An 8,639-nucleotide genomic window follows, 5' to 3' on the forward strand; every position below is an offset into this window, starting at 1 on the left:
ACAGCGTCCACACAATGTCATCATCAAATTGCTAGCATGCACTTTGTTTGCATTTAATCTCTCTTTCCCTTTAATGCAGAAAAATACAATGAGTAAAAATAAGCTGTTATACATCCAAAGATACCACTGGCGTGGGAGCTCATTAACACATATCTTTGGGGGGAGGGCAGTTTGTCTCTCAAACCCTTACAGTACTTCTGTTTGCTCCTCGGTTTGATTCTGAGCAAGACATTTTGTTTCCAGTGGCCCAAATGGTATACACGTGTCGATCTACATTGGCCGCAGCATGTTGAAGCCACATCCAGATTTCAGCAACACGGATTGTAGAAACTCTTACCTCAAGCACATGTGAGGGATTACCTCAGAGACTAATTGCACGAACACAACATCAGTCTTTTTTTAAAAAAAATATTAATACAGATGTCTTATGCAAGACCTCTCACTCTTGCACAAGTCTTACATAATTCATGTAAATATCGCTCTTGTGCAAACCTCAATATTTTTTTTAAAAAAGGAAATGGATATTGTTCTCCACAAAAACCACCAGCCTCCTTCTTGCCCACTGTGAACTTTGACATCTAGGGTAGGTAACATCTGCTTTTGTGCACTTCCTGTGATATCTATAAATAGATAAAGATATATATAGTGTGTGTAAGCATAGGTACATATGTTCAGCATGGGAAAAAGCAGAGGACAGGGAAGGAGTGAATGAGAAGGACAAATGATACCACTTAGGTAACATTCTGTCATGGTTTGGCCACTGGTGTGGATGACAAGCAATGGAATAGCAATGGAATAGCCATGACTAGGGATAGGGGACATCAAGTGTTTGTGGAAACTAAGGTTACTTCCAGACAACCTGTTGAATGAGCATTCATCCTGATTTGTTTGTAGACAGATTAGACAATGTTAGCTATATAATGAGCACTCATCCTGATTTGTTTGAGGATAGATTAGACAATGCGTCAAGCAAGCGTGTTATCCCATACTTTCCAGTGCATTTTTCCTGTCATTTTCCTCATTGCCCAATCTTTCAGGCAAGCGGGTTTCTTTCGCAAGAGTTCCAGATCAGCTTTAACTGCCAGCCTGAGTTTGCTGGTCTGTGACTGAATCCCACCCCAAAATGCTGACCGCCCCAAAGTGCTCTTAACATACCAAGTGTGCACCCAGGAAAAAAAATATCACATTTATGATCTTAGCTCTTTTAATATAAGGCTCCTGTTTGGAAGCACCCTAGATCTCTCTCCACGTCGTCTGTGTCCTCTAAGTGAGGCAATCAAACCTTAGCATCATTTTCCAGTTTGTCCCAGTTAAGGCCTTGACAATGCCGAGTAGTCCATCCTGAAAGTTGTCACCCAGTCACATTTTGACCAGCCAAACAGCTTTTAAATACACCAAGCCTTTTACATCCAGTATGGCTGACTCATGCTTGCAAATGGCTGCTTGGCTTATAACATTAGTCACATGGGAATTACCATTAGGCAACTGGGCCAGAAAGTTTGTGTCAGTTGGAAGAAAGACGGGTTTTGGTTTGGTTTGGGTTTTTTTGCTGTTTTCCCCTTTCAGAACATCAGTGTCCCACAAATAAATATAGATTTACTTATTCCATTTATAGCCAGGCTTTCCTCCAAGGAGCATGCAGAGTTCTTGCCCATACCCACAATTTTATCTACAGAGCGACCCTGTGAGGTAGATTACAATGAGAAATAGTGTTTGTTGGCTTAAGGTCCCCCAGTGAACTTTGTGGTTGAGTTAGGATTTGAACCTGGGGGTCATAGGAGCACAGGAAGCCGAACCAGACCATTGCTCCATCTAGATCTGACTGAGAGCAGCTCTCCAGGGTTGCAGGCATAGGTCTCTCCCTGCTGGGCCTGGAGATGTTGGGGGATTGACCCTGGGGCAGATGCTGTAGCACTGAGCCACAGTCCATCACTCAAAGCACCACACCTCCCTGGCTCTTTGTTTTCTGTGTAGATATACTGAGGTGTAGCAGGTAGGGACCTGCTAAAGAATAGTCTCCTTTGAAACTTTTTTTTTCTTTTTTTGGAAGGTTAATTTACATAGTACACATAAACTTGGCTTCGACGCATTGATATTATCATCACATGCCTGGGCTCTTTGCCAATGCCAGTAAAATACAGCAGTAGAAAAGGCATGATTACAGGCACGCAGACAAGTTGTTTAGGGAAGTATGCAGACAGTTACCAAAGGCTTATGTTTTCTTTCTGGCATGGCCACCTATTAAGTGTTACCTTGCCGTCGTCCTTTAGTTGCGCAGCCTTCACAGCCACTGGCCAAGAGTAAGAGCCTCAGCCCAGCATGAGTGCAGTGGAGGTAGCTGCCTTATCTGGTCAGACTGCCACTCCATCTAGCTGTTGACACTGACCGGCAGCAGCTTCCCAGGGCTCCAGATCTACCTGAGATGCCAGGGGTTGAATCTGGGACCTTTCCCGTGCAGAGCACGTATTCCACCACTGGGCTATGGCTCTTCCCCAAAAGCTGGTGGCGATGTCACCTTCAGCAGAATTAGGATGGCAGACACAGAATACCAGTCGGGCAGGACTGCTGTAGTGGCAGAGCACCCCCGCTACTTGATGCCCACCAGAAATCAAGGTCTTGCAATTGCACTAATAGGAATGGAGTTGCCGTTTAAGAATTCAGTTCATGCATCCAATGAAATGGGCATATGCTTATACCATAACAGACTTGCTAGTTTTTTAAGGTACTGTGAGAGAAGTGAGCTTAATTTCTTAGTCATTTCAGTTGTATCCCATATCCTGCACACAGCGTTGTTAACAACAAACCTGTCCCATTCGCAACAGTGACATGGTGCTGCCTTATACCACTAATTCATTATTAACTTTACCTGAAGATGCCACTGGCTGGGTCTTTAGTCTAGACCTGTGGCCCTCCTGATGATGTTAGACTACAACTCCCATCAGCACCCGCCAGCATTGCCAATAGCCAGGGGTGATGGGGATAGTAGTCAAACAACATCTGGAGGGCACAGGTTCTAGAGAGTTTCATTTTGGCTTTGAAAAATATGTCCACATATTGCAGTGTACTTCACTTTTGATTTCCATACATTTCCCTTTATGATTTACTGCCCAAAGCTCCGGTTTAAGTGAGGTCGGTTTGAATTCTAATCCTGTCTTCTAAATGTTTACAGTTTTATGTCACATTCAAGTGGGTGAGTAAATCCCTCACAATCTTTCAGAAGCTCATCCATCAGTGGATATGTTGAAGGTCATTGAACTCAGGACCAGGTAACTCCTCCCAACCAGACGCTGATTCATTAACTGTTTGGGTGTGGCTTTCCAACCAGCTGAAGGGACACGGGTGGCCAACCTAGCAGTTTGAAAGCACGTCAAAGTGCAAGTAGATAAATAGGTACCGCTCCGGTGGGAAGGTAAACGGCGTTTCCGTGCGCTGCTCTGGTTTGCCAGAAGCGGCTTAGTCATGCTGGCCACATGACCTGGAAGCTGTACGCTGGCTCCCTCGGCCAATAAAGTGAGATGAGCTCCACAACCCCAGAGTCATTCGCGACTGGACCTAACAGTCAGGGGTCCCTTTACCTTTACCTTCCAACCAGCTGAGCTGCATTATAACACCTTCCAAACCGTGTTCCTTTAGTTGACGCTTAAGTACATCAAGTGGAACCATGTAAACAGCTTGCTTTTCTCAAGATCTATTACATTATCCTTGCCCACACAGTTGTGGCAGACAGAAACTAGATTGGCTTTGCATAGGGTTTTTTTTTGTAATATGAAGTGCATTTCCTGATGAAGATTTCTGTGCATTTACCAGCTGCATGGTGCTGAGGAATTCAACAAGTGCTGTTTCCCTAAGAAAAAATCTGAATCTGTTGAACTTCTCAGTGCCAGGCAGGTATTAAAACCACAGGAAAAGAGGCAGTAACCCCCTTGCCAAAAGCAAATTAATGCTTGAGACCAGGGAAAGGATTTTCTCTCATTGTCTATCCTGACGTTTTTAATTGCTAGAAAGAGGAGCCTGTACTTGCTTTCTCTCTTGCTCTGGTTTTCTCATGCACTACAATTCTTAAATGAACAATGTTGGGCAACTGGATTATTGCATTGCAGGGGAGTTGGACTAGATGACCCTCGTGGTCCCTTCCAACTCTGCAATTCTGTGATTCTATGATTAAACCATAGCCATATACTTCAGTTTAAAGCTATTCAACGATCAAAGTTCTGCTCCCCCCCCAAAAAAAAATATTCTGCAAACAATAGTTTTGTGAGAATACAGATAGGTTGTGAGTTCCCTAGCTGAGAACCAGTGACTATGAAATTAATTTACATTTGGGCTCATTCACACAATCTTTGGAGCTTGTAGTAGCAGTGTTTTTATAGTCAGTGGCTGACTCAACCTCTATGTTCTCTCTGCCTGCTCTCTTAATGCCATTCGCTTACCTGCTGTGATGTCACAGAGAGTCTGCAAAAACTTGGAATTTGAAAGCCAAGGTCCACAAGCATCTTTTGTTAAGCTATACTGCTTGAGTACTGCTTAGCTGTCAGAGGTTCTCCAAGCACACACTATTGGTATAAATTACATACTACACTGGAACAGACAAGACACACAAGACATTTGCCACTTAGGGAATGTGGTAAGATCACACAAGCAATATCGCTAAGTGAGTAGCTTGTTTGGCCTGCCTGGAAGAGCCTAATCAAGGCCCAGCTCTACCGCTGAATCTGGTGTAGGACCTTTGGAAAGTTCCAAACTCTCAGCCTTATTTCTCATGTTTGTAAAACGGTAAAAGGGAGAACAACTTGCATACATGCATCATTTTTATTTGTATAATTAAAATCGTGCTCAAGGTGGCTTACAACATAAAAAATACGTAATTACAAATGTAACAAAAGTAGTCATAAACGATAGATAAAATATCAAAAAGGACAAAACCAAACTGAACAATTTCCACATAAATCGTAAGTTCTAAAATAAAGGTACAAAAATTTAATATCAATAACAAAAAAACAAATCACACGTCAACAAAACAACATAAACAATACTCCAGCCCAACACCTCTGCGTTGTAATTAATTGCTTTTAGCCCCATATTACAGACTGGACAGACAAGAGTAATACTGTATATGGTCTGAAGACACACAATGCTCCCACCTAGCTGAAGCTGGGCCTGGTCAGTGCCTCAGAACCACATGTAAGCTGTTTTGATGGAATACAGCAAATAAAGACAATGAACGACACCCCTGCAGTGTAGTTCACTACTATAACCCTGCTGAACATTAGAAGACTATGTTGAAATATAGTAGCTTTTTATAAGCCCTGCGATGTGATTTTTCAGGCCAGAGGAGGGGTTACTAAAATTGCACCCTCAAACATCCTCCCAAGCAACCCAGCAGTCAGTTACATGGAGAAGCCTCATACCCCATAGACTTGCATACAGACTGATTGCAACTGGGCATGTTTTCAAAAAAGGTACCTCAGGTAAGACTCCCAAGTCAGAGCAGGAATGCTATCTTGTATACTGTTATTCTTCAAATCCCTCAGCCTCCCGGTGTGGTAACATACACACATCAGGGATACGCTGCAACATTTTGTTGCAGGGCCCTGCTGGTATGACTGCTCCTCCATCAAACCCGTTATGTATAAACAGGTTGTTCCATATGGTCAGCTGCCCGCTTTTAAAACGATTTAACTCTGACACTGATAATAAGCAAATAAATACACAACCGTGCGACCTGAATCTTGCAGGAGGCTGGCAGCTTATGAGATTGGTACAGTTGGCAAGCCCCTCTGGTGAGTGACTCTGTGACCCCGAGTTGGACCGCTGCAGCAGGCAGCAGGAGTTAATTCCTCCCTCGTGCAAAACCGGATGTTTCAAGTGAGGGATGATTTCATCCACCTCTGGCAAACGCTCCCACCTGGGCTTAAAAGTCTGGCAGGCACAGGAGGAAGCTGGTTAAGGAACTAAGCAACCACTGTGTGCATGCACGCGCACGTGCACACACACACACACACCCCTTTCCACCCCACCCCATCCGCCCGTTCTCAAATTGGAGCAAGGTGAGCGCTCCAAGGGGCTCCCCCCCCCCCCCCCGCATAAGCTTTGATCATCCTGGGGCAGCCCAAGGGTGCAAGAGGGGTGGAATAGATCCGGCTCTGGTCTGCTGTTCCTGGCTGCTTGCCACTTGGTGCCAACACGTTTCCAGGCTCAAAGCCAGTTCCTTTTGGACTCATACACCACCACCCCCTTCCCCAAATTGCCATGGAAACCATCCCCACAGTGAGGCCTATCCAAATTCCCTTCCTCATCCACCCTGCCTTTCGAAAGGTTCTCCCCCCCCCCACCTGCCACCGCATGAGAGGCCTTCCCTCAGCGAAGGACCCCTTGACAAGTCGTTGGAAAGCCCCAGGGCCAGGCCTAAGCTGAAAAGAATAGGATAAGGGGGCTGCTGTTTGTCGAGCCTACCAGCCCCACGCCTTGGCAGGCCAGCCCTGGCGCACAATAGGGCATTGAGAAGTCTTTTCGCTCGCTCTCCTGCGCACACACACACCCCTTCATAGCGCTTGGCATCAGATCTTTTGTTCTCTTCACTGGGAAAAGTCGCCTTACCCAGAGCCCTGGCTCGGTGACCAGCCAAAGCCTCACACGGGTGGGAGGAAGTCGGGAACGGAGGATCTTTGCAAGGGCAGCTGCTAACTGTTCCCTCCGTGAGAGCTGGCCCTTGCCTTGCTGTGCCAGTTGAGAGACGTTCGAAAGCAGAAGCTCAACAGGTGAAGTTTTCCTCAAGAATACACCTGTTGAATTGCTACCTCTTAAGGGCTTGGCTGTTCAAGGCATAGAGAGATTTGCCTCCTCACCCCCCAAAAAAGCATTACTCCTCAAAGAGATCTTTTCCGTGCCCAGCAAAAACAAGAGGATCTCAGAAGGGTGCAGGCAAAGGCAAACTCGGCCCTCCAGATGTTTAGGGACTACAATTCCCATCATCCTTGACCACTGGTCCTGTTAGCTTGGGATCATGGGAGTTGTAGTCCCAAAACATCTGGAGAGCCGAGTTTGATGCCTGGGTTAGGGGAAAGGCCTCCACATTACCTGCACTGCATAAGGCAAGATATTATCCAGTGACTCCCTTTCTAAGTGATTATGCTCTGTTAAATATTTGGATCTAGAATATACATTGGGGCACTCTGCTTCTTCAACAGGGCCAGTCAGCATATTTTCACTCAAGGAAGCATACCGGTATCTGTTGTGGCCGGAACACCAAGAAAGAAAGCATTATGTATAAATAAGCACATTCCTGTACTCTGTGAGTTAGTTAATCCAGAACACCTACCACCTGCTGGGTCTGTGCTTCCAGTTATTAATAAGGATTAGAATCCACCTATGTAGGAGGTAATTGCCAAAGTCTGAAAGAGCTGCTTTCTATCCCTCTTTCACTATTAAAGAGTGTTTAAAAGGTATTCAGGAGTACTGTAGTTCATTGGGACGGGATCTTAAAATCACTTGACACAGAGTCCTGGCTCCCAGACAGTTTCACTCTTCAAATAATTAACAGGCATCTTGTAAATGCTTGTTGAGAACAGGGCACATCAGCTGCTGCATCTTATTCCCACCCCTGCCAAAAGCTCCTCTTTCCTTCGCAATTGTTAAAAGCGTAGGAGCGCTTCGGACTAGCCCAGGCTTAAATGGAGCTCAGGAGTGCCAAGTTAAAGACCTCGACCCTCCGCTGGGAATAGGGAGAAATTCAACTTAGCTCACATTTAAAGGAAGACTTCCTACCTCATTCTCTCTCTTTCCCAAAGAACACATGAACACAAGAACAGCCATAAACTTCTCCAAGTTTTGCAGTGCCTCCTAGTAATGTATACCAAAAAGGCATAGACTAGCTAGGACGAAGCGTGCATAACAACGAATAGATCGGTGAAAACAACATACAGTATCAAAAATGCATTCGATTGGGGAAAACTGCTCTGCAATAATGTGTATAATAGGCAAAATTGAATCCCAACATAATAACAACAATAAAATTTTATTATTTATACCCCTCCCATCTGGCTGGGTTTCCCCAGCCACTCTGTGTATATTAAGAAATGATTATATTAGGATAAAAATTCATAGTAAAACGCTAGTGATTTTTCAAGAGGACTTAAAAAATCAACCAACCTGATGTGGGAATGTGGGAGCACTGAACTTTGCACTGAAGATTGTGGGAGCACTGAAGATTGCAAAAATGAAAAACTGCAAGAAATCAAAATTGGCAGGCTTGCCCATCGCTGCCCTTCATTTTCTTCACTAAACCTTGTAGGCTAATGGACCTCATTTATTTACTTATTTATACACCCGCTTGGCTGTAAAAAGAGTCAAAGTGGTTTACAAAAGATAAAACAGTAAAATCAAGAAAAATGGACAACCCTAGTTAGACATGCCTATTAATTTAAATGGGTCTCTTTTGATTATGCCTCACACTGAAATACAACCCAATGGGGCTTGATAGAAGGAGGACCTTTGCGATAGGTTCTGCAGATGCTAAAATAATAAGCCCGTTATTTAATCTGGAACAATTTACTATCACCTGTTGCCACATTCAAACCATGCACCCCTATGTGGATATACGACCCTCACTTTATTGGAACACAGTGGAAAGGTTGGGAAAG

The sequence above is a fragment of the Lacerta agilis genome, chromosome 14 (genome assembly GCF_009819535.1).
Source record: "Lacerta agilis isolate rLacAgi1 chromosome 14, rLacAgi1.pri, whole genome shotgun sequence".
NCBI classification, from domain to species: Eukaryota; Metazoa; Chordata; class Lepidosauria; order Squamata; family Lacertidae; genus Lacerta; species Lacerta agilis.